At 43.1% G+C, this 26,155-nt stretch overlaps 1 protein-coding gene across 4 annotated transcripts in view; it reads right to left on the reverse strand.

Moving 5' to 3' along the window:
• The window catches only part of GLIS1 (GLIS family zinc finger 1), a 222,662-nt gene that overhangs the window by 80,294 nt on the left and 116,213 nt on the right, over positions 1-26,155 (reverse strand). The gene's annotated exons all lie outside the window — the stretch shown is intronic.

Here is a 26,155-nt window from a genome sequence, read left to right on the forward strand (position 1 = left end):
AGATACAAAAAGATGAAAAATGTTATTCTAAATAACTTTAGTGAGGATACAGCATTTTCCTGGACAAAATCCCACTCAGTCTCAATGTATAAAACTAAGTGATTACTTTGTTCAACTCCAGTAGTGCCCCATTTCAGTTTCAAATTAAGGAGATAGACACATATGTAAAGCTGGAAGGCAAGTCTGGAAATTTTCTGCAAATGCTATGTGGTATGATACTTTATAAGCACGGTAGTCATTGTTTAAATGGTAATGTTTGACATGTTTCATTTAATGTTCCTTTAATAATAAACAATATTGTTCTTGTTTCATATAGTATTGGAATTCATAGAAGCCTTTTATCTAATTTGTTTGACTCAAATGGATGACACTTTATTTATTTTCAATAAAAGATTTCAAAACAAGCATTGAAAGCTTCATATATGGTTGAAAGCAAAAACAATATCTGGATTATTATATGCACATTCTCATTTCAAAACTACAGTAATAGAAAACATGGATTCATGTTATCCTGATGCTTTGGACAGAGCTCTATTCAATATTTCCCTTCTATGGAAGCTGGGCTTTGAAGAATCAGGGTAGGAAGAATATTGCTGTTTTTAAACTTTGGTATTGGAGAAGACGCCTGCAAATACAGCCAAGAAAACAAACCAATGGATCATCCAACAAATTTACCCATAGTTCTCACTCATTGCACAAATGACCAACCACAAATTATCCTATAGTACTTTGTGCACATTATGCAAAGATTTAGCTAGTATCTAGAGAACGTTCTAATGCTAGGAAAAGTGAAGGGAAGAGAAGGGAATGACCAGAAGCAAGGTGGATTGACCTAGTTACAATGTCAATGAGTGCACAGTTGGAAGATCTGAAGAACTAAATTAAGGCCAGATCAGGGGTGAAATGCTACTGGTTTGGACTGGTTCGGGCGAACCAGTAGTGGAGATTGGGACTGGTTCGCCAAACAAATAGCAACTGCTGGCTGGCCACACCCCTGAACCAGTCTGCAGCCCACAGTCCTGCCATGCTTCCCTGCCTTCCACATGGCCTTCCTGGCATCCCCGTGGCCAGCTTGTGAAGGCAGGCAAGCGGAAAGCCACATGGAAGGCAGGCAAGCATGGCAGGGCTGCGGGGAAGGGAGTGAGCAGCCTACTCCCTTCCCTGCAGCCCCGCCATGCTTGCCTGCCTTCCATACTGCCTTCCCGGCCCACTGGCTTCCCACCCAGCCACCGGCCTGCTCTCTTTGACCCCTGGCGCCACTCCGGGAACTCGGCCTGCAGAGTCCGGCGCTTTGGGAGAAGGCTTGGCCGCAGCGGCGCTTCCCGCCAGTGAAGAACCAGAGGAGAGGCGTGGAAGTCTCCAACAGCCGGCAGCCCCCTGCATGGGGAGAGGGCCAGGCCCAGCCACACCACCACAGAGCCCACAGCACTTTCCATTTGGCCTGGGCAGCGGCCAGCCAAACCAATGCGAGTAGCTCTTCATCTTGCCGAAGACCAGGTAGCCACACTTACAGTCATGCGGCCAGCCAAAGCGGGACATGGCGTGCATGGAGAGGCCAATGCAGCCCCCCACTGAGGCCATCCTGGCTGAGCAATCACAGTGCCTCCACAACAGGCGCACCATGGCTGTCTTGCCCACCATCACCTCCGTGCACTGCGCTCGGGTTTGCTGCCACTTTCCCTCCCCGCCTGGCTGCACAGTGTGCACATGTCCGAAGCAACTCCACCACCATTCGCTTTCATTTCGTGGTGGGAGAAGGAAGAAAGCGAACAGTGCTGCTGCGGCACATGCACGTGTGCATGTGTGGCAGCCCCAGGAAGTCCGCAGCCAGCCTGCCCTCCCGGAGCACTACCATGGCGCCGCCGTTCGCTTTCATCAGCTGCAGCAGGCAACGGTGTGCGTTTAAGAAGGGGGTGCATCTTGCATGTGCCATGGCGGCTTTCTTCCTTCTCCTGCCACAAAATGAAAGCGAACAGCAGCAGGGTTGCTTCAGGAGGGCAGACGGATATGTGTACACTGTGCAGCCAGGCGGGGAGGGAGAGCGGCAGCGGCGGCCCCTTCCAACGCAGCACACGAAGACGACCACAGCGGCGCACCTATTGCTGCGGAGGCACTGCGATCGCTCAGCCAGGGAGGCTTCAGCGGGGGCTGCATTGGCCTCTCTGCCCGCGCCATGTCCTGCTCTAGCCAGCCGCGTGACTATAAGTGCAGCAACCTGGTCTTCGGCAAGATGAAGGCCTATCCGCACTGGCCTGGCCGGGTAAGGGAAAGTGCCACAGTCTCCGCGGTGGCATGGCTGGGCCTCTCCCCACGCATTTAAGAAGGGGAACGCGGCTCCGGTAAGTTTCGCTACAAGAAGCCTGCAGCCACTGCATCTTTTGGCATAAGAAGCGCCTCCAGGCACACCAAAAAAAAGTGGCTGCGGCTGCAGGCATCATACAACAGGGGAAAATAGGGTTTTAGAATAGAAATTTTTTTTTCCTGCCGGATTCTGTGCGCGTGGCTTGGGGTGGTGGTGGTGGTCATGTGTCTGAGTGGGCGTGGATGTGAGTGACATCAAGTTGGTCACACCCACTCAGTCACAGGAACCCCCCACCAAGCCACGCACACAGAACTGGTAGGGAAAATTTTTAGATTTCACCACCGCGGCAGATCATTATGGATAAAATCTGTGTGGTCACTAAAAGTTGACAACAGCTTGATAGCACATAATCTGATCTAATCTTGGTATAGAATTGTACCCATCATTCAGAAAGCATAATAGTTTTGTCTGCTTGTATAGCATATTTTATCCTTACAAATGTGACATACCTGTATAAGTAAAATTCTGACCATTCCAACACAAAAACCACCTTTTTCAATTTTATTTTTTTAATCAAATGTATCATTTTCCCAGAAAATATTTATGAATGATTGCATAATTATTTTCACATACTATGAAAACTGATTAACACTATTTCTGTACCAATTAAAATAAAACAGCATTAACAAGGAAGCATTATAAATTGATCAATTTTAAAAATTCCAGAAAAATTATTTTAAAAATATATTATAAATGTCAGTGAACAGGTAGCATAGCATACTTTTTAAACAATAAAGAGAAAAATCCTGTTACAGTATCTCTGACACTAAAAGTTGTTGAGGTTCCTGATAAGGTGCATAATAATTCCATGTGCTGATAGAAAGTGAGACAGTCACAAAAAGTTACATTTTCTCCAGCCTTAAAACTGACACACACCCTTCCAAAAAGAGTAAAACATGGAAGGATAATGATTTCACAAGGATAATTCTTAGAGTGGGAGACCAAGATGGAATTATTTCAGGTTAACTACTTATCTTAGAAGCACTCTGCAATTGAATTTCACTTTTTTTATTTATTTATTTATTTAAAAAATTACATCAAGAAAAAGAAATAGTCAAACAAATGATCGCGACAGGAACTTTACATGATATTTACACTTTCTACGGTATGTAGACTTCAGTCAGATTTAACAAATATTAAACATAATCCTGGTTATATTTGACTTTTTGGGCGTTTGTTGTTCAAAAAAAAAAAAAGAATTTCACCTTGAACAGATTTCTGCTGACATTGGTGGGCAGCACAACAAGACTGCAATTTGTCAATGGCGAGGCTATTTGCAGGTTTGCCTCTCTCCAATCATTTTTGCCCCTCCCATCAGAGGTGATAGGGTAGGCATACTTCAGGTCCTGTCAATTAAACAGTGACACCTAGCATGACCCTTGAAGTGTATCTTCTTGGCCGCATGCCTGCCCTCTGAAGAACTGTGTCCCCTAAGGTTTGTTGGGGTTCAACTCTGTTATCTGGATTGCCCATTGGGCTTAGTTTGTGGGGTTAGATGAGCCCCTCAATGTTATAATTGTGTTTTTTATGATTTGAAATGGGTTTGTCTTTGTCTTTGGTCACTATTATTTCATTATTAATTGATGAGTTCACTGTGTGTGCCACCTAGAGTTGCACATGTGAGATGGGGAACTGCATAAATTGATCCAGTGGATGAACAAATACAACTATAAAGCACAATTATACCAATGGCCATGTCTTGGCAACTTAATACAGCTATTGAATAATCAAATTTTATTAGAGCTCAACAGCTAACAGGAAAGCAAAGTAAGCAGCTCCTAGATGATCTTGCTTTTCAAGCTTCTTCTGTCTGTGCTCAATATTTATTTATTTATTTGGTTATTTGACTTTTATCCAGCCTTTAGTATTGTTTATAAAAATCTCAAGGTGGCAAACATACCTAAATATTAATATTTCTGAGGTGGATGGGTAGTTAGGCATGTGCAAATCATCTGTCCACTTGTTTACTCTCAACAATTCATCACTTTGCTATAAACATGTACATACTAATTCCTCTCTGGTCCTGATCCTAAAGTGAAAAGTGTTACTCGCAAGTTCCAATTGTATCTAAACTCTAGTGTCTATGAATTATCAAAAGAAATGGTAGGTAGGAGCATCTTCCCATGAACAGCAGCATCTTTCTCTACTAATAGTTCTGCTGCTCTTGAACATCTAGTGCAGATTTCCCTGGATTATTGCTCCATTGGAAGGTGAAGAGCAACAGGTTGTTTACTGAGGGGATAAAATAAATAAGGAAACCCTCGTCAGAGAGAAGTATGCTGGCCATTATGCTGTGACGTTTCATGTGACAACTGAAGACAGCCAGTTCACCAAGGAACCAGAGGCTAATAAATGCTTCAAGACCCAGCTGCTTCTACAATGACTTTTTCCAAATGTATTTTGTTTTCCTTACAGCATGTTTATTGTTTTGTTCAAGTCAGGACTGGTAGTTGCATTGCTGGTTTGTTTTACTGAAGGCTGTTTTTATTCTTTTTGCGCTCTGTTCTGGGGTCCGTCAGGAGGGAGAACTATGTTAAAACAAAACTAAACCGAGCAAAACAAAACAAAAGAAAGAGGAAACGTAGGTTGTGCGGTACTCCAGGAAAAAAAATTAGCCAAAACATTATTTTACCAATATATACAATACCAGCTGCACATGACACAATTTTCTGTAGTCATATATTCCTTCTCTCCCCACCTCATCCCAGGATATCCTCCCTGATTCGATTACATGCTTTGGCTCTACATTGAATTCAAATTACATGAATGGCAGATGATTGACAGTGACTGAAGTAAAATCATAGACTTGCGTTCAATTGCCAGATTACTTATGTATTTCTTTTGCTGCACTGTTAAACAATGATTTCAATGGGCCATATGGTACAAATAATGGGGTATTTAGAAATCAGAAGTACATGAATAATAAAAACAGCACAAATATAAAGCTTTATATTTGTTTAAAAGTTATACTGTGCTTCATTAGAAATACACACACACACACACACACACACACACCTTGTTTGGCCTATACTACACAAAGTTTGCAGTAACTGGCGATTGTGATATCACCAAAGATCATATTTGTTTTAATGTCAAGATCATCCTTTTTGCACTGGCATTTAAAATCACAAGTAAGTTTAATATGTGTGCACACACAGAAACAGGCAAAACAGGTTGCAGACCACAGTCATGTGATTGTGGTACAATGCAACCTGTTATAAAGGCAAGTTGGTTGCTAAGTGCTCAAAATCCACAATGGGGGTTGGCCTAACATTTTATGACAGCTAGAAGTGTTTTATGGGCTGTAAAGCACCAATTCTGAGTCCTGTAATTTCAAACAGTCATTAAGCAAATGGTTGTAAATCAAGCACTACCTATAGAGCAGCATATGGACTACCTGTAGATATACATACAAGGATCATTCTTGGAAAAAGTCTTCTTTTTATTTCTCAAATATTGGAATCCTTAGAACTTAATATTTTTATTATGCCAAGCTTACACCTCAGGTACTGTGCAAGAAAGATAGTAAAAGTATCCTCAAATGCCTACAGAGTGCCTTTGTCTCAAACTAGATGAGAAATTTCTCTCCATCCATCCAAAACTGGGGAAGGATCCGCAGACAAGAGAAAGGACTTCTCAAAACAATGATGGAAGTATTCCTTTTACTCAAAATTAAATATGACTTTGATACTCTGTTGTTTCAGTGGGTTTGTTTTGGATGGAGGACCATTTCTCCTGCTTTTGCGCAATTGCCAACAAAGCAGGGTCACAGTGATCTATACTGCAGTCTCATTTCTATCTGATTCCCACAAAATGCCATCCCACATGCTTCAGCGACCAGTCTAGGTATTATAAAAACAGAAGAGATGCATGACCACCAATGTTATTGTCACGCTGAAGTCAACATTGGCCAAGGAAGAAAATTAAGCAATGTGCTCAGGACAGCAGAATACTCTTACACTATCAAGTTACCAAATGTCAGCTTGACCTGCAGGGCTGCCAAGCAAAGACATTAAGAAATGAAGTTCAAGTTCAGTTGAAGAACTGAAGGAATAACAACCATCAGCCTGCTTTAGAGAAATAACTCTAAATATATAAGTGTTATCTGACATTCTTTTCAATCATTTTGTACAAGTTTTCTTTTTAATCTATATGACCAAAAGAACATAGAAAGTGCTGTTATACTCTTGATATACTGTATATGCCATTATAATTTATGTGCTGCTTACAGGTCTCTAGCTGTCAGAATATAGTAACTGGAAAGTTTGCAAACTAAAAATACAAATTCCTAATTACAATCTTAAAAAAACCAATATACTTTTACGTTGTTTTTGGCTAACAAGTAACTGAAATTATATCAGACATAAAATCCATGTATTTTTTAGCTTTGACTGATGAAATGTTATAAGAGGAAGAGCCTGTGTTTCAAGGGTACTTTGGCGGTCTCATCTTCACCAGAAAACCAGATTCAAAAGTTATATAACTAAATCAGGACAGTATCTAATCAAAGAGGTAGAGTTGGGTTTTGTTATTTTTAAAATAGCCACCATTTAACTAATCTTTTTGGTTGACATATACAACTGTTATCTTCCAGGGTTGTTATGTATCTGCATGATCTTAACATTTAAGATATTAACAGACTTAGTGTAATCATAGTTTGACCCACTTCACATTTTTTTTGTTTTAAATGAACTTTATTAGAATTTTGAAAGGCAATAACATCAACAATCACTAATATTTATTATTATGAAAGAAAATAGGCATTGGTCTTACCTTAAATGCCGATTTTCAAAGACGCTATGGCATTGTCCAGACATGGGTTGCTTCAGTCGGATCTGCTGTTGGCTGAGTCATAGTTTTTTGACCATGCCCCTTGCTCCTCCCTTTCAGGCTCAGTTTCGGCGAAGACAGACCACAAGAAAGATCTCCATCAGGAACCAACACCGTTAGAGATAGGGACCGGTCCAATACGGCAACTGGAAAAATAAACTCCTTGGACATTAGAGAAAGTCAAGTACAGGCCCTGAGACAGAGGGAGGGGCTGGATGATGCCACAGTGTCTCTGAAAATCGGCATTCAAGGTAAGACCAATGCCTATTTTCCAGTGATGGCTGTGGCATCGTCCAGACATGGGACATACCAAAGTTTTGGCAGTCCTAAGGACGGGATGCCAAAGGGCCTGAAGAGACCCTGTTGATGCACCTGTTGTAATACCCTCCTGTCAAATGACGCTTCAGCTGAAGCGAAAACATCTAATTTATAATGGCGAATAAATGGTGAGGGAGTGGACCAGGTGGTCGCCCTGCAGACCAGGCCACTGAGGTAGCTGCACTCTGCGTGGAGTGAGCAGCAATGCGACTGGGAACAGGAAGTGCCTGGGCTTGATATGCTGAGGCGATGCAAGCTCTGATCCAGCGACCAATTATCACGGAGGAAACCTTATACCCTAACGAATTTGGTAAAAATGAAATAAGTAAGGCCTCAGATTTTCTGAAAGGGGCAGTTCTCTTAATGTAGATTTTGAGAGCCCTCCGCACATCTAAAGTGCCACCTCTGCTCCAAGTCATGAGAAGGCCTTGGACAAAAATTAGGAAGAACAACCTCCTGAGCCCTGTGAAAAAGGGAACTTACTTTAGGGATAAAGGAGGGATCCAGGAGTAAGACAACAGTGTCTGGTCGGAAAACACAGAGATCTTCTCTAACAGAAAGGGCTGCCAGCTCAGATATGCGTCGAGCTGACATTGTGACCACTAGAAAGGCTACTTTGAGAGTGAGGAAACCAAGGTGGACAGTTCAGAGAGGCTCAAAAGGGATCCCAGTTAATGCCTTAGATACTTTGGGCAAATCCCAAGTGGGGTATCTATGAATTGAAGAGGGCTGTAAGACTGCCTCCTCTTAGAAATTTTTTAATAACTGGGTGATGAGTAAGTGGCATCCCAGTGGCACCGGACAAGGCCGTAGATATTGCTGCCTCATGTCTCCTAAGGGTGCTATGGGCCAGGCCACAGTTTAAGCCATCCTGCAGGAATTCAAGTATCTGAGGAGTGGAGGCAGAAAGTGGGTTGACCTGACAGGATTTACACCACCTATAAAAGGTTATCCAGGTGGTGTTGTAAAGCCTGACTGTGGACCTACGTCTGCAGGCATGCACAGTGTGGATAACCCTATCAAAATAATGGTCTCATTTTAGAAGGACCCTTTCAAGTGCCAGGCAGTCAGTTGGAGCCACTGAGGTTCCGGATGAATCAGGATCCCCTGGCGCAGGATCTGATCTGATGGAATCTTCCAAGGTTGTGATATGGAGAGATTGACCAGGTCCGCAAACCATGTGCAACGTGGCCAATGGGGAGCCACGAGGATAATCTCCACCCTGTCGGTGATGACTTTCCGAAGCAGGGCCTGGATTAGTGGTAGTAGAGGAAAGGCGTAGTGAAGTCTGGGTGGCCATTTGAGTCAGAGAGCGTTGACCCCTTCCAGGAGCCTTGAGAAGAATCGAGGAAGTTGGTTGTTCAGGTCCATTGCGAATAGGTCTATGGTCGGAGTCCCGAACCTGTTGCATATCTTTTGGAATATGTCTGGATGGAGCTGCCACTCAGCATTGTCCAACTGAGACCTGCTAGAAAATCCGCTTGGATGTTCTCCATCCCCGCTATGTGGTACGCTCGAATGGATAGATGTTGCTCAGCCCACTTGCCAAGTCGAAACTATTCCTCCATGAGTCGCCTCGAACGAGTGCCCCCCTTGACATGTGCCTTTGCGGCCATGTTGTCTGTCAATATCAGGACATGGCGATTTTGTACAGTCCGCTGAAAATGTCTGAGGGCTAGGTGAATGGCCTTCAACTCTAGCCAATTGATAGGGTTGAATAGATCTTTTTCTGACCAACGGCCTTGCGCTACCTGCGATTCAAGATGGGCTCCACAGACGGACAGGCTGGCGTCTGTAGTGAGAACGAGTCTGTCGTGATCCACAAAGAGACATCCCTTGTCTAGAGAAGGCAATGTCCACCAATGTAGCGATCACCTGACTGCAAGGAGAACTCTGACCGTGGTCATGGTGTGAGCCTGACGCTTTCGCTGGAAGGGAAGCAGGAACCACTGTACATGTCGAGCGTGAAGGCACGCCCAGGGAACGATCTGAATACACGAGACCATCTTGCCCAGGAGTTTGGACAAAGTGGCCAAGGGAACTGACGAGTTCCTGTGAATTTGGATCACCAATTCCCGTATGTCGGACCTCTGTTCCAAGGACAGCTCCCCGCATCGAATCGATGATGGACAATTCTGATGACCGGAACTAACTGGCTTTTCTTGTAGTTGACCAGGAAACCGTGGTCGTTCAAGGTCCAAATTGTGAGGTCCAGATCTTTTAAGGCTTGGTCGTAAGAATGAGCCTGAATTAGAATGTTGTCCAGGTACGCCTGGAGTCTGACCGGTTTCAGCCGTAGGTGGGCTGCTATGACCGCCAGGACCTTTGTGAAACACCTTGGGGCCGAGGCCAGTCCAAAGGGAAGAGCCCTGTATTGCAGATGTTTGCCTTCATAGCTGAAGCACAGGTATTTTCGATGTGCTGGCAGAATGGGAATGTGAAGATAAGCCTCCATGAGATCTATAGAAACTAGAAAATCGTTGGGATGAATCCCTTGAAGGATAGAGTTTAGTGAGCACATTCTGAATCTGCAGTAGACTATGTATGAATTGAGGGACTTTAGATCTAGAATCGCTCTCCACCCCCCAAACGCTTCGGAATCACAAAAATGATGGAGTAATAGCCTCATTTCCACTGATTTTGGGAACCTCCTCTATAGCGTGAATTTGAAGGAGGTGTTGAACAGCTTGTTCCATCAGCTGTCATCTGGTCTTGCTATTTGAAGGAGGGCACTGAACAAAGTGGTTCGGAGGCTGGGAGAGAAATTCTAAAGAAAGGCCGAATGTTACTACCGAGAGGACCCAAAGATCTGGTGTTGAGCTTTCCCACCTGTCCGCAAAGAGGGCCAGGTAGCCTCCGATTGGAGGAGTGGGCAGTGAGTCATTTACGACCGCAGGATTGGCAGTAGCCAGAGCTGCAAAAGGACCGCTTAGACTGCGGGAATGGTTTGGTCCTGTCCCGAAAGGATTGACAGTCCAATGGCCGGTTTGACCCCTGAAGGTAAACTTGATGGGAGGGGCTTCCCTGAGAATAGGCATGAAAGGACGTCTTCCTGTAGAATGGGGACGACTTTCTATCAGCACGTATAATCGCTGAAGGCAGAATTTTTCGCTTGTCACGTGTCTCAATGAGAAGCGGCTCAAGTGACTCACCGAACAGTTTCTCTGCTGAATATGGAGCTGCAGCCAAACGCCATTTTGCCTTAAGATCTGCTGACCACTGGCGAAGCCAAAGCAGCCTGCGGGCTGACACTGTAGAAGCCAGAGCTCTAGATGCATATTTGGCCGAATTTAAAGTAGCATCAGCTGAAAATTGAGTGGCAGCAATAATCTTGTTGATATCCTGATGGAGGCGAGCCTCATTAGGGGGTACCCTGGCCTGCAACTGCTGAAGCCATAAAATAGTGGTTCTATTGAAAAAGGAGGCCGAGGAGGCCGTTTGAATTGCCCATGCTGCAGCTTGATGGTTCTTTTTAAAGAGAATATCAAATTTCTTATCCTCCGGTTATAGACCTTCAATGTATCCCCTGCCACATATGAAGAGGAAGAAGAAAGAGCTGCTACAGGACTGTCCACTGGGGGAACCTGCAATAGTTGGGCAAACCTAGGTGCTACAGCATAATACTTTTTATCTGTATCATGTGCAGAGGATAGGGTTGCAGGGCTGGACCATTGCTTTTTGACCACATCTATGAACAGTTGTGGTGTTGGAATAAAATACTGTTCAGGAGGAGGTTCAGAAAAAAGGCCCGGTGGTTGTCCCTGTTGAGCTTCCTGAGCTTCTTTGAGGTAATCATCCTCTTTTAATGCATCAGTGATTCGTGCCTTATGCAATAAGGACTTGAATCTATTTGTGGGAAATAAACCTGTAAATGCAGGTGTGTCAGGAATCACCCCTTCATCATCTGATAAATCAGAATGACATTCTTCATCAAAGGCAAATGCCTCACTTGCTCTGGAAGCTGCAGGAGAATGAAAGCCAGTAAGGCTAGCTGAAGGAGAACCTATGATATGAGTGGAACGTTCTGAAATTATTGAGCCAGAGTGGTGACCCTGTAAAGCAGTGGCCATGCGAGAGGCAATGCCTGATCAATAATGACTTGCAATCCCTCTGGTAAATTTTTAAATGGGTCCTCTGGGGGTCCTTCTGGTAAGGGAGATTCCTTTGCAGAAGCTGATGTTGTAAAAATCCTACCAGATTCAGGAGCTGTAGGAGTAATCAATTGGCATGCAAAAGGATTTTGAATTGTGCCATGTTCTTCATGAAGAAGAACTCCTCCCTCCCCTTCTGATGACCAAGCCTGGTTAACTGCAGGAATAGGGAGGGAAGGAGTGGTGGAAAAATTAGAAGTCTCTTTATCAGGCACATTTGTAAGAGCCTTGGTTATCTGCTTCTCTAAGGATTTGTGCCTTCTTTCCAAATCCTTTTCCTCCGCTTTAGAAATGTGCTTGCGTTTGCAAGTGGCTTTCTTTCCCGTGGACTTGCTAGCTCTCTCCCCTTGGGAAGAACGATCCACCATCTTGAAATTATACTCACTGCAACCAAGATATCGGCTGGAAAAGAAGTAGTTTTACCACGTGGAGGAATAAACGGTGGCAGCTGTGTCAGAGAAGACTAATGTCAGCCAGCACACACGTAAGCAGTACGTATTCTGCTCAAAAAGTGACTGTCCAGGTGGCCCTAGAGGCAGTCACTATCTAGCGCCCACAGCCACAATTCCAAGAACCGATGGCTGGAATATGCCACAGGGAGAGAGCAAGGAGTAACCTTGCAACTCTCCACTAGAAGAAAACCTCGTTGGTGGTATGAGGGATCAAGGAAAATGCTTCCAAACCTCTCTCTCAGGCTCGTTGGTGGCAAAGCGGCAAAAATATGCTGTTTAAAATGCTGCGGCGCTTCAAAGGGCCACCCTACAGCTGATCGTCGGTGTTTCAAAGCGCTGAGGGCGGCGGCGGCCAAAATAAGTGATCCTGGAGCTGCTGCCAGGAATTGCTGTTTAAGTTGGTGGTATAGCGTTCTGAGCCCTGTGCGCTGTTCCGTTGGTGGTATAGGGCTCCAATCTCACCAAAAAAGTAAAAACGGCTGTGCGAAGGGAGCCGCCCAAAATGGCGGCCACCAGGAGTGAAGAAGAGGCCTGGTAGACCAGGACGCTCTGAAAAAGGCTGGGTAGACTGGTAGGCTCAGTTAATTAAATAGCCTAGTACAGGGGTAGGCAAACTTGGCTCTTTTACACCTTGTGGACTTCAACTCCCAGAATTCCTGAGTCAGCCAAGCTGTCTTAGGAATTCTGGGAGTTGAAGTCCACAGGGTGTAAAAGAGCCAAGTTTGCCTACCCCTGGCCTAGTAGACCGGTACCCTTGAAAAAGTAAAAAGAGAAAATTAAAAATAAAAGGTCAAAAAACTTAGAATAAAATAAAGGAATCGAACAGACCTGGGCTGAGAGCCAGATCTACAAGAGATGTTTCTCTCAGGCTGACTGAGTCGAAACTGAGCCTGAAAGGGAAGAGCAAGGGGCGAGGTCAAAAAACTATGACTCAGCCAACAGCAGATCCGACTGAAGCAACCCATGTTTGGACGATGCCACAGCCATCACTGGAAAACAAAGAAGAGCAAAGACAATCATGCAGAAATCAAAGGAAAGGAAAAGGAAAGATTGTAAAGAAGTGACTTCCGATTTTATAGCATACAGCTCAGGAACACAGTGCAAAAAGGTATTTTGGCTGTGGGGCTGCTTTTTTCCCTGCATTTTTTTCAGTGTGAAGTCACACCCAGCCCGGTCCAGCAGACAAATGAGGCACACCTCAGCATTGGTAACAAGATAGTGACGATGAACTAGCACAGTAAAGCACATGGCAGCAAAGATCTCAGAGTCCAAGGTGATGGGGGTGGCCTGTGGTTGGGACTAGGTTGGGGCAGCTGCACGGTGATCAAAGGACAACAATCGCCAAGGAGCGATGTTGCCATGTAAGGCAATGTAATGGTTGTTTTGGTTGCCATGTAATGCAACAGAATGGTCATTTTGGTATGCTGTGACTCTAGATGCGGTGCATAGCAAAATCTAGCCCCAACCAAGCCCAGCAGCCAGACTGGGCACATCTCAGCTGTGGGAACAAGAAGACAGTGAAGATGAACTAGTGCAGTGGCAGCAAAGATCTCAGAGTCCAAGGTGACCTGTGGTTTGTACTAGGTTGGGACAACTGCAGGGTGACTAAAGGACAGAGACAGGGGAAGATAAGCGGATGGGAGAAGCTGAAAAAGCCTTGCGATCATGAATGGGGGTGAACTACCAAGCACCTGAATTTTGATCACATGACTGCAGAGCCGCAGCCATAACTTCAGCACAGGCTGTAGGTCCATTTTTTCAGCACCATTGTAACTTTGAACGGTTGCTGAACGAATGGTCATTAAAAAAAGATTACTTACATACATATATGAATGAGACCATTATCACATCTTTACTTCCTGATATTATTTGCTGTTTTTGGATTTAATACTTTCATTTTAACATTCCCTGATCTCGTTTTTTAGTATCTTAAGGTTTTACCACTAATCAGAGTAAGGAGTAAGTGGATTTGTGGTCAAGACAAAGAAAGAGGAGGACCATGTGTGCAACTACAGAATACTGTCCAGGTAAATCAGGATGCCAAGTACCATCATCTGGGTTGAATTGTCTGTCCCAGATTCAGTGGATTTGAAAAAGTTGTTGGTAGGACATTGTACTACAAATCTTTTCAAAATCCTTTTGATGTTGTCTTGGTACTTTCTACCAGAAAATATGATTTAGGGTTTTCTAAACAGTAACAACAATCACCAAGAAGTGATGTCGCCATGTAAGTGTCAACCTGGATAGTGTCAATGCCTGAACCATGTGTTCCTAATTTAAAAACTCTACTTTCCTGCTCCAACAGCTATTTATTGTCAGGGTTTCTTTTCTTTCTTTTTATTTAAGAAAATCTTTTGTACTTACTTAATGTCACAAAAGAAAATAAACTATCCATTGCAATCTCCCTTCTCATCTCATGTATCCAATATGTTTTTTCAAGGTACAGTAAGTCAACTCTCATCAAACTTTGTAGTTATTTTTCAAAAACAAATATTAAGGTTGACTTTACCAAATATTCATGGATTATTTCCAATTCAAATAAATTGCAATACTGCTTAGACTTCACCCTATTAAGTCAAATTGAATTCATATGATTAAAATAACAATTAACATATTTATCCTTTTCAACTAGGTCTCTCTCTAAAACATTATATAGCAATAAATGTCACTGTTTCCAACAATTAAGGTTTTTTCCACACTAAGTTTTCCTATTTACTCAAAGAGTTGTCTGCTGGAAATGTAGTATAACTGGGGATTTTCAAATCGCCAGAGTGGGGGGGGGGAGACCTAGAATATCTGAACTCTTAGAAATTATTAAAAATTAAAATTGCTATCTAGGGAATCACCATTACTAAAATCTATATAAGTACATTACAGCAATTAACGTGGACAAAAGAAAAGAAAATGCAACTCTGATACAGTAATAAGGGTCATTTCCTATGTATTGTGCAGATTACAGATACTCAGCATACTCATGCTAAATAACGTACAAGCAATCTGATCGTACTTTTTTTCTTGCTAGCCCAAGTACTTGTAAGCCTTGTTTCTCTTTCACCAAGTAAATTGGTACTAGTCTGCCTTCTGTGACTTAAAATATGTAAGTATTTATTCCTTTCTAAACTAATTTTAAAAATATGGTAAATAAAGAGACCCATTTTGGTCTGGTGCAATGATGGCTAACCTTTTTGCTGTCGCGTGCCAAAAGTGGGGGGAGCGTGGGGGGTCACGGGTGCCTGTGCCCACGTCCATAATTCAATGTGCCCCACCCTCCTGCACATGTGCACGTGACCACCCCACACTTCCCCCTGCTTTTGGCACACGGTGGCCCGGTGGGCCTGTTTTCCCCCTTAACCCTAACCCTAGAAAGCCTCTGGAGCCTGGGGAGGGCAAAAACAGTCTTCCCCATCCCCCCGGAGGCCTTCTGGAGGCCAGAAACAGCCAGTTTCCTGACTTCTGGTGGGACCAGAAGGCCTGAAAATCAGTTGGCCGGTGCGCACACGCGCACTGGAGCTGAGCTAGGGCAACACTTTAGTGCCCACCAATATGGCTCCTGATGGTGATTTTCTCAATGCTGATGGTATTCAACTTACTTCAAGTGATGCTCCAGATGTTTTGGGATTGTACTCAAGGCATCTGTTACTATTGGTACTATCTTTGCTTTCTTTTTCCACAGTTGTTTTACTTCTATTTGCAAGTCTTTGTGTTTTATGATTTTTTCCAGTTCTTTCTCTTCTATTCTGCTGTCTCCAGGTATTATTATTTCCAAAGTCTATTTCAGGGCTCACACTACAATTTAGTTTGTTCCTCGCCAAAAAATACTGTGAAGTTAAGCCAACAACTTTAAGCAATCAAGCTCAAACAGGACTCCAGGGACTGGGGGGGAAAATGGATTCTGGTGAGTCCATGCAACCTTGGAATCAATATATAATTCTGGTGACATTCCAACAATAGTGAGAGCTTCTTCACAGTCCTGAAGTGTAACTATTCCACTTTATGATTTATTTACTAAATTTATATGGCTGCCCATCTCACAAAAAGCAATTTTGGGTAGTATACAACAGCTAATTAAAACAATAAATATATAAGACCAATCAGTATTAAAAACTAGAACAGTCATGTTAAAATTAAAAAAACAAGGCACAGGAAAGAGTGAATATTAACTATAGCCATGGAGCCATTTTAGAATTTCAACAGTCCTCTGGGATCCCCAGGTCTGATGTCACAGCTAGGTCCTGAGAGATTTCTGGAACATTAAAAACTTGCTGGCCTGCTCCTCGGTGTGCCATTCCAGGAAACAATCGAAAACATCCTAAAACACCCAACAATCCAGAAACACAGTTGGCTCATTAGATACAACCAGCACCGCAAAATGACAAGTACAGCCATCTCTCACCATTCCGCTGCAGCCCACCACATCTAACCTTCCAGCCTGAACAAATCAAAAAGTCCACTTTTATCCTGTTGAGTGTCACTAAGAGACATCCTCAGCACAATGCCACATACAATGACTAGCTGTCTGCAAGGAGTATAAATCCTTCCATTCCCCACATCCAGTCAGAGCTGAAGAAACTTCTTGGATGAGAATTGAAACGTCTTCAAAGAACAAACAAGAAAATTCACTTGCCTCCTGAAAAAGCACCTTTGGATACTATTTCCAGGATAGCTAGGTGACAGTTCCCTCTCTGCCATCTTACCAGAAGCACAATTATGACAATTACTATGGAATCTAATTGATAGCAGTCAGCACTTGCTGATCCCTAAGATATAGTCCAATTAATTCATACCTTGAATTGAATAGACTTCTGATCTTGTGCTGAAACCCAGCACATGAACAGCTTAACCGATGACAAAAGCAACAACAGTAGATCTCAATGTAATAGCTGAGCTCTGTAAACTACAAATTAATTTTAAAGACAAAGCAATAAGAACTTCAGCAATAATAGAGGGTGGGGATGGAAACCCCAAAGGATTAATCCAAAGTGTGAAGAGCATTTCAGAGATAATCTAGACAGATGCATTTTTTTAATATCGAATCCTGAAAAAGTATTCTGTACATGAGAAGTATACATATGCTAGCCATATCCTCCAAGATATAAAGACCAGATACAGAGTTTGGAAAGAAGACCTGTTTTGTTCAAATTCCATTTAAAAACAGGTCAATTAATCAAAGGACTTTCTGCGCATGTTCTTTCCATTATATAAAGCTTATCTGCTACCATCCATTTAAAAGTGAGCCTGCAGAAATTACATTTCCTTGAGAAGATCAGGACAATTCAGGAAACAGAAGAAAAGAACAAGCTAAGAGATATTGTTATTCACTTGGATCCATGCAACAAAGGGCTTATTTCTAAAGTGCCTTTAGGAAGGAAAGTTCTCAATATCTAGTTGCTAAAAATGGGGAGGAATACACAGGCTTCATTTGTTTACAGAGGCAATATTCCATCGCATTGTCATAGAGATGTGGAGATTGACATGCAATTAACAGACTGAGTTAATTTTGAAAGGTCACGCATGACCTTTCAAAATCTACTTCTACAAGATTTGCAACATTCTGCATGTGCAACACATATTTCATTATGAACTCAGGGAGATTTACACTATTCTCACTACCATGTGCTCACTAAGCAACAACAATGCACATGACAAAGCTTCAGTACAGAATTCAGTTTAACAGAAAGGTTAAGAAGCTTAATTGTTTATGCAATCTTCCTAGAGTTGATCTAGATCAAGTTCATTAAATACATTATATGCTGCAGTAACCCAGGAATGTGGGAAGTGGAGTTACTATGGATAAATTCTTAATTTACCACCATATAAGAAAAAAAATTCCTGAGAATTGTGTACCTGCTAAGGAATCAGGACTAACTTGAATCTTCTATACTGTGAGTAAATGTCCAGGAGAGGGATACCTTGGTATGTCAGGTACAGAAATAAAACTTTCACAGTGAAGCTGCTTCTGGGATCAAAAGGAACAAATGTATTGAACAATCTTGAGTAGACATTATGCACACACATGTCATCAGGAGGTCAGAGGAAAATTAACAACAGTAAGAACATACAGTAATAATTACCTTATTAACAATAGACGTTTACAAAACAGTTGCTAGATTACAACACAGGCATGTCTACACTGGCATGCTGATTAAAATTTATTAAGTATGCTTTGTTCAAACCACAGGAAATAAAAGAGTTCAAGAGTTTGATTAATTGTAATTTATTTGTCTTTAAATAGCCTTTATACAATAATGGACAGAGTCTCTGGGGAATGTGCAATATCCTGCCATATTTTTTAAAAAAAATATTGTCACACATGATGTTCTGTGTGTGACAGAAAAAGGGAATGCTCACTTGGTCTTGTGTAGAAGGGCTGTTGGTCTTACCTGAACGCCCTTTCTCAATGGGCTATGGAATAGTCCAGGAATGGGTTGCTACAGTCGGATTTGCCCAGAGACTGAGTCATAATTTCTTTTCCACGCCCTCTTGCCTCTCTCTCAGGCTCTGTTTTTCGGCGATGTCGCAGCTGAAAGAGAGGCTTCCAAGATATATTAGTGACATCTGGCTCCAGATCCACAATCACCAGGGTGGGGCTGGGTATTCTGCAGCCCACTGAGAAAGGGTGTTCAGGTAAGACCAATGCCCCTTCTCCAGTGTAGCTACAGAATAGTCTAGGAATGGGACATACCAAAGCCTGGCTGTCTTAAGGGCAGGTAACCGTTGGGTCTGGAGCCCCCAAGGCCAAATGCACCTGTTGTAAGACCCTCCTGTCAAAGGATGCCTCTGCAGATGCGAAGACATCCAACTTATAATGCCGAATGAAAGCTGAAGGAGTAGTCCAGGTAGCCGCCCTACAAATCTCCTCTAGGGAGGCCTGCAAAGACTACACAGCAGTGGTGGCTGTGCTTCTAGTTGAATGTGCAGTTATTCATCTAGGAACAGGAATCACCTGCACCTCATAAGTTTTGGTGATACATGACTTTATCTAACGACCAATGGTCAAAGAAGACATCTTGGTGCCTAACGATGTTGGCTAACCTGCGGAACAGAAGCAGAATTAGGATCTAGGTGATTTCTGGTACACCATCTGGCAAAACCAGCCCAGGTGGCGATGTAGATCCTGATGGTAGATGGTCTCCTGACCGCCTGGATAGTCCTTATGACCTTTTCAGAATACTTGTCCTTCCTCAGGAGGACCCCTCAAGTGCCAGGTGGTCAGCTGGAGCCACTGTGGCTCCAGGTGTTCCAAGACCCCCTAGCTGAGAGAGATCCTCTCCGGAGGGATTCTCCAGGGCCATGACACATACAGACTGACCAAGTCCATGAACCACGGATGCATGGGCCAGTGAGGGATGACCAGGAGAACTCTGCCTCCTCCGAAATCACCTTCCATATTACCCCCGGTATTAGACAGAGGTGGAAATGCATATAGGAGGCTGGGAAACCAAGCGCTGCGGAGACTGTTGGTCCCTTCCGCTCCTTGAATTGAAAACCTTGTGAAGAAGCAAGGGAGTTGGGAGTTTGTCTGTGAGGCAAATAGGTCTACGGTTGGATGTCCGAACCTGTCGCATATGTCTCAGAAAATCTCTGAATGGAGACGCCATTCGGCATTGTAATCCCGCTCAGATAGTCTGCCTGAGCGTTCAAAGTCTCAGCAATGTGCTCCACCTTGAGGGAGAAGATGTTCTGTTCTGCCCACTTTCCTAACCTCAAGGATTCCTCCATGAGGCGCTGTGAGTGGGTTCCTCCTTGGTGGTTGCTGCTACAATGTCAGTCAAAGGACATGTTTCCCTTGTACCGAGTCCTGAAATTGACAAAGGGCCAGATGAATCGCCTTCAGCTCCAACCAGTTGATGTTGTGGGTGAGGTCCTGCAGAATAGCCTTGCGCTAATCTGGATTGGAGGTGAGCCCCCCAGCTGAAGAGGCTTGCGTCTGATGTGAGTGTGATTTGAGTGGGCTCTCTGAAGACTCTCCCTTTGTTGAAAGCTGAGATGCCCACCAGCAGAAAGATTTCATGACAGGCAAGGAAACCCTGACCTTGGTCAGCAAATTGGAGCTGTTTGCCCTCTGATATGGTAGCAGGAACCATTGAAGGTTCCTGGCATGTGATTGAGTCCAAGGCACTATCGCCATGCAAGATACCATCTTGCCCAATAGTTTTGACAAAGTGGCTATGGGAACCTTGGGATTCTGTTGAATATGGGCTATTAAGGCCCTTATGCTGTCCCACCTTTCTTGCGAAAGAAAAACCTCCCCAAGTCTGGTGTTGATAATCGCACCTAGGTGAGTTATGATAGTGGAAGGAACTAGGTGGCTCTTTTTGTAATTTATCAGGAAGCCATGTTCCTGCAGTGCCTGAATTGTTATTTCTAGATATTCCTTTGCCCTGGGAAGGGAGGAGGCCTGGACCAAGATGTCATCCAGGTAGCATTGCAGTCTCACTGGTGTTGATCTCAGGTAAGCTGCTAGGGCAGCCAGGACCTTCATGAAGCTCCTGGGTGCCTATGCCGGGCCGAACTGCAGGGCTCTGTATTGAAGATGTTTCCCTGCATAACAGAACCTGAGAAACCTGCGATATGCTGGCAGAATTGGAATGTGGAGGTACACCTCTGTTAAGTCGATTGATGCCAGGAAGTTCCCGGGCCGAATCCCCTGCAGGATAGACTAGAGGGAACTCATCTTGAACCTCTTGTAGACCAAGTGTGAGTTCAAGCTCTTGAAATCCAAGATCGCTCTACGCACACACGCATGCGCACACACACACACACAAACACAAGACACACAATGAGGCTAGGGCTCTGGAGACATATTTGGCAGCATTTAGTGTTGCATCCACAGGGAATTGAGTCACTGCAATGACTTTATTAAGGTCTTGATGCAAGCAAGTCTCTTGGGGATCTACCCTTGATTGCAGTTGGCAAAGCCAAAGGAGGGAAGTGCGGTTAAAGAAGGATGCCGCAGTTGAGGCTTTAATTGCCCAGGGCGTGGCCTGGTGGGTTTTCCTCAAGGACAATTCAAATTTTTTGTCCTCTGCCGTAAGCTGTCAGCTATATCTCTAGCCAAGTATGCTGTAGGAGACAAGAGGGCCACAATGGGACTGTCTACTGAGGGCAGTTGCAACACATGAGACAAGTTTGGTGCCATGCTATAGAATCTTTTGTCATTCCCACTGGGAGTGGGGAGTGACACCAGGCTTGTCCATTGTTTCTGGACGTTGTCCAGATTTGGGAGCTGGAATGAACTGTTATTCTGCTATAGGCTCAGAAAATAGGCCCTGGTTATGGTCCAGAGGGGGCAACACCGGCTCTGCTGGTGGTGGCTCCTCTGTCAAGCGGGCTGTGGACTTTGCTTTATGCAACAACGATTTGAACAGCCCTGAAGGAAACAATCCTGTAAATGCTGGGGTGTCCGGGGATATCCCCTCATCATCTGAGAGATCCAAATCTCTCTGGACCTCCTCTCCCAAGAAGGAATCATCACTAGCTATGGAGTGATTGGGTGACTGATGTGGAAGCTCATTCAAAGTTGCAGAGAGCAGAATCTGGTGTAATCGAGGAGTCGATTCTGAGATCACTGAGGCAGAATGCTGCTGACGTAACCCCGCTGCAATGCCTCTGGTTATTGCCTGAGAAATCAATTGTTTAATATTATCAGGCAAATCTGACAGGTGGGCCTCAGTTGAATGTGGGCCAGTTGCTGGGGGCCTATAAGAAGCCCCAGAGGTGGGTTGAGGCCATGCCTCTGTTATTTGGCAAGCAAAGGATCATTCTCCTCATCTTTTTCCCTGCTATCCAACAAGCCTGGAGTTGGGGTTAGCTCACCAGTGCCCTCTGCTGACCAAGGCTGAGAAGCCTGAGGGGAGTGAGCTAATGGCTCCGATAGAAAAGGGCAGGAAACTGATGGCTCGTTAGAGTTAGGTAGTTTCTCTAACTCTGCCTGTTGTTTTTCAGCTCTGGAGACCTGCCTCTCCAGAGCCCTTTGTCTCCTTTCCAGGTCCTTCAACTCAGTTTTGGAGACCTGCTTGCCCTTTTTACCCCCTAGAAAATTTGCAGGTCGCCTTCCTGCTCACCAAGGCTTCAGCTCTCAGTTTGGAGGCAATTGAATGCTGCTCCTCACAGAGCGATCTGCCATTCTGAACTGTGGCAATGTAATAGCAACAGAAGAGCTTGTGGAATCTGGATGTTACAGTCTTGCTCCTTTAAAGTAGGGTAATGTCCAGGCGTCTAGGACAGGGACCCTATTTCTCCAATTGCCCTCCAAAGGCAGGAGGTAGCAATGAGGTGGTGGCAGTGCCGGAAGAACCCGGATTAGCCAGCACACACGTTTGAGCAGCTAGATACAGACTGCTGTGACGGGCAGCATTCCTAGGGCAAACCTAGGGGTAGTCAGCACTGATTGCCCCTTCCTCACTCTGAGAGAACCAGGGGCCACAGCCAAACCGCAAACTGGCACCCTTGCGCTGCTTCGTCAAACTGGAGGACCAGTGACTAGTGATGAAATTGTCAACTAGAGCCATTGAAGTGCGAATCCTGGCACCTCCAACCTGCACACCGCAGCGGCTTTTAAATTTTCCAGCTTGCAAGCCTCTGACTCGCTCGTAGTCGGGAGCGCGACAGCGATCAGGCCCGCTTCAATGACAATGGGGCCTGAAGTGCCAGCGGCATTGCCAGCAAGGCTGGACTAGCCAGCGTGATCTATGGAGGCCGTTACGCAAGCCAGGAGAACGCTGTCTATCGCGAAACCGAGTTAGAAGGGGAAAAACTGATATTGAAGGCAAGAATAGTCCAGGAATGGAAGCAGAAGACCAGCCTTCTCCAAAACAATCTCACTCTCGGGCCGACTGAGTGGAAAAACTGGGCCTGAGAGAGAGGCAGGAGGCATAGCTAAAGAAATTATGACTCACTCTCTGAGCAGATCCGACTGTAGCAACCTATTCCTGGACTATTCCGCAGCTACCCTGGAGAATGCGAAAAGACACGTCTACCAAATTGGAGCCATTCTCTTGTATGTGTTCATTTATCTTTTATAATCCTCAAAGAGGCACTTGTGACTTAACACAAACGTCCATTCTTGAGGTGGAATAAACTGCAATCCTTAAATGATTGTCAGTCTGTCTGTCTATCACACCATACTGTACACATGTACTTCAAGGTACGGTAACATTCCTAGATATGAAGGCTACTTTCAATTCTGAGGACAGGCAGGAAGCCAATTTTAGCAGATGGTGTACACCAGCACAGTGCACAGAACAGTTCAAACTGCATTTAATGTTTTAAACATTTGTGTTACACTACTCCATTAATTACTAGCTACAATAAGAGCCAAAGCTAACAGTTTACTGTGCATTTTAGTTAATGGTGCTGAGCTAAAGAAATAGTTATGCGTGGGGACAGATTCTGGCAAATCTATGGATGATGAGTCAGAAAGTAGGAGCAGAACATTGAAAAATAAGAACTATAACAATAGTAAACAAGTACTATTGAAACAAGTACTTGGTTCCTTGACCTCTGTCAATTTACCAAATTAGATAGATTTTCAGAACCAGCTACAAAAGCTGATCCAAGAATATAGTACAATCAGTTTGTAAGTAATGGACAGAACAAGTCAGATTTAAAAAAAGTATTTGCATGAACAAAGTATAATTACTAGATGCCTTGAGGAATAATCCTTTAAGAAGACTCTAGAAGGTAGCAAGTCACAAAACGTTAAAGCCTGAAGAGCTCTAGAAGTGAGTCAAAAACATTCCATCTACAACTGGCATGGAATGTCTCAAATTATTTTCCCATGCCCCTATTGGACTGACTACCCAAAAATGCAGTGCCGTGTATGTGATAAATTCATGAGTATGGCATTAGCTCACATTTCATGTTTTATTTATGAAATAAGCCATCACATCCATTAGAGTTACAGACATTTAATACGATTAAAGCAGGGTACTTTGATTTAAAGCTTCAACGATGCTCTACTCCCACTTAACTTTCACATGATTTACATGGATTTTTGTGCCGCTAGTGCAAATGCAGCTGCACTCTCTGACACACCTTTGTTAAAATCAGATTAGATCTTTTTCGTCAGTGAATTTTTCATGGATTGATAAATGTAATAGGCAATATGAAAGATAATGCAGTAAATCCTCAATCTAATAAGGGCAGAATATCAGCACAATATGGTAGAAATTTGCTGATATGCTAATCTCAATCATGCTAAAACCACAGTTTGCAATTTTTAAAAGCAGGGAATTAGTCTTTAGGAGAAAAATATTTACGTTTTTAAGAAACTTGGCTAATTGTTTGGCCTGTGTTTCGAACACTTATCAACCAAATTAAGTGACAAATGATCAGACATAGAATGTAAGATTTCAGCTTTTAATTATTAGATTTATATACTGCTTTTCATATAGGAAATCAAGGTGGAGTACATAGTACCCCTTCCTCTTATTTCTCCTTAACAATAACAACCTCAGGACACACTGATTTTGTTTATTATGGATTCATACATTTTTGCCGTCAAGATTCGGCACTTTTCCACAGCTCTTTCAGAGTCTAAAAATAGTGGCACAATGTTAACTACACAATATCGGCAGCCACGATGCCACCTGAAACTTTGCTTTTCATTAAGCCTGTGACCTTAACATACAAACGCTTATTTAATGCAAATTATAATAAAGAAAATATAGTTTATAATATATAATCTTCTAAAAGAGAAAATTAAATCTTTCTAAAATCTGCAGGGATGTGTGTGTTATTCTAAAATTATTCTATCAGGTTCCTGTCCCCCAATACCAGTTTTATCTTTGCAAAGGATATATGTGGTACCGATTCAGATAAATCTGAAAAAAGAAGAGAAGGGAAGAGTGGACAGATAAGACAGCAGCATGGGAAAAAACTAAGCTATCAAAATTTGTACTCCTAAAGACCTTCATATCTGTATCATTCCCAGCATCCATTCTGTCCAATCATAACCCAGTCTTTTACAATCTATAATGAAAACATTTTAAATGCAACAGGAACACATAAAGCAAATTTATTTCTATAATCCCCTCAAATAAATTTAGATGACTGACTGAAACTTTTTAAGGTTCTCTTCCTTTTTCTAGCAGAACAGTAGGGCATAAAAAGGAATGTCCATTGTGAAAGTTGGAGAGAAGAAATTTATATTGTGAATTCACGGGTAATATTTATTTTTATGTCATTATTAATTTCATCCACCTTATACAAAAAGAAGGCATCTGTTGAATCAAGGATTTGTTATTTTATTTAGCCATTTAAAAAAAAAGGAATCATTCATCATCCCTTTTGTTTTCATCCTAGGTTATTTTGCCCCACATACCTGGCACTTAGTCCATGTAGTTCCAGTAAAAACAATCAAAACCAGAATGCACAATTCTTAACCTAGCTCTATTTAGCTCTCCAACGGTACATAAAATAGCAAATTACATTAGAAATAGGAGGTGCTGCCAGCAGCTGCCACACTTGATTGGAAGTATTACAATGCTCAGAAATGAATCCTACCATCATGTGGATTAAGTCTCAGTAGATTTGAAATGGTAATAACATTTAGTAGTTTTCACAACTGTTAAAGAAATTCTGGCAAGAAAATAGATTTTGAATTTGTTTTACCTAACATGTTTTGGGAGTAATGGTTCTATAAGTCATCCAAGAATAAACTGAAACAACATGTTTCCCATAATTCACTGCCATTCACTAGGGGTAGCATAATGAATATAACTTGCCATAATGCTTTGACTTTAATCAAGGCCCAGCGCATTTTGGTTTTCTTTATGACTTTATTTAATATTGATAATGCCAAAGCAGGATACCATAGTGCACAAATATAGGTATTAGAAGTTTTATTAACTAATTCCCCCCAAATTAATATAAATTTAATTAATTAAATTAAATTAAATTAAATAACAGCATAAGATTCCTGCTGATGGGAGTTTTGGACTCAAGACCTGCACGTACACCTTCTCATCTCTGAAAGAAGTACTGAATATAGAGATATTCCCTACTTTGTATAAGAAGATCATCCTGATCATGGAAAACTG

Source organism: Pantherophis guttatus, chromosome 3, assembly GCF_059756535.1.
Source record: "Pantherophis guttatus breed Tessera chromosome 3, ASM5975653v1, whole genome shotgun sequence".
NCBI classification, from domain to species: Eukaryota; Metazoa; Chordata; class Lepidosauria; order Squamata; family Colubridae; genus Pantherophis; species Pantherophis guttatus.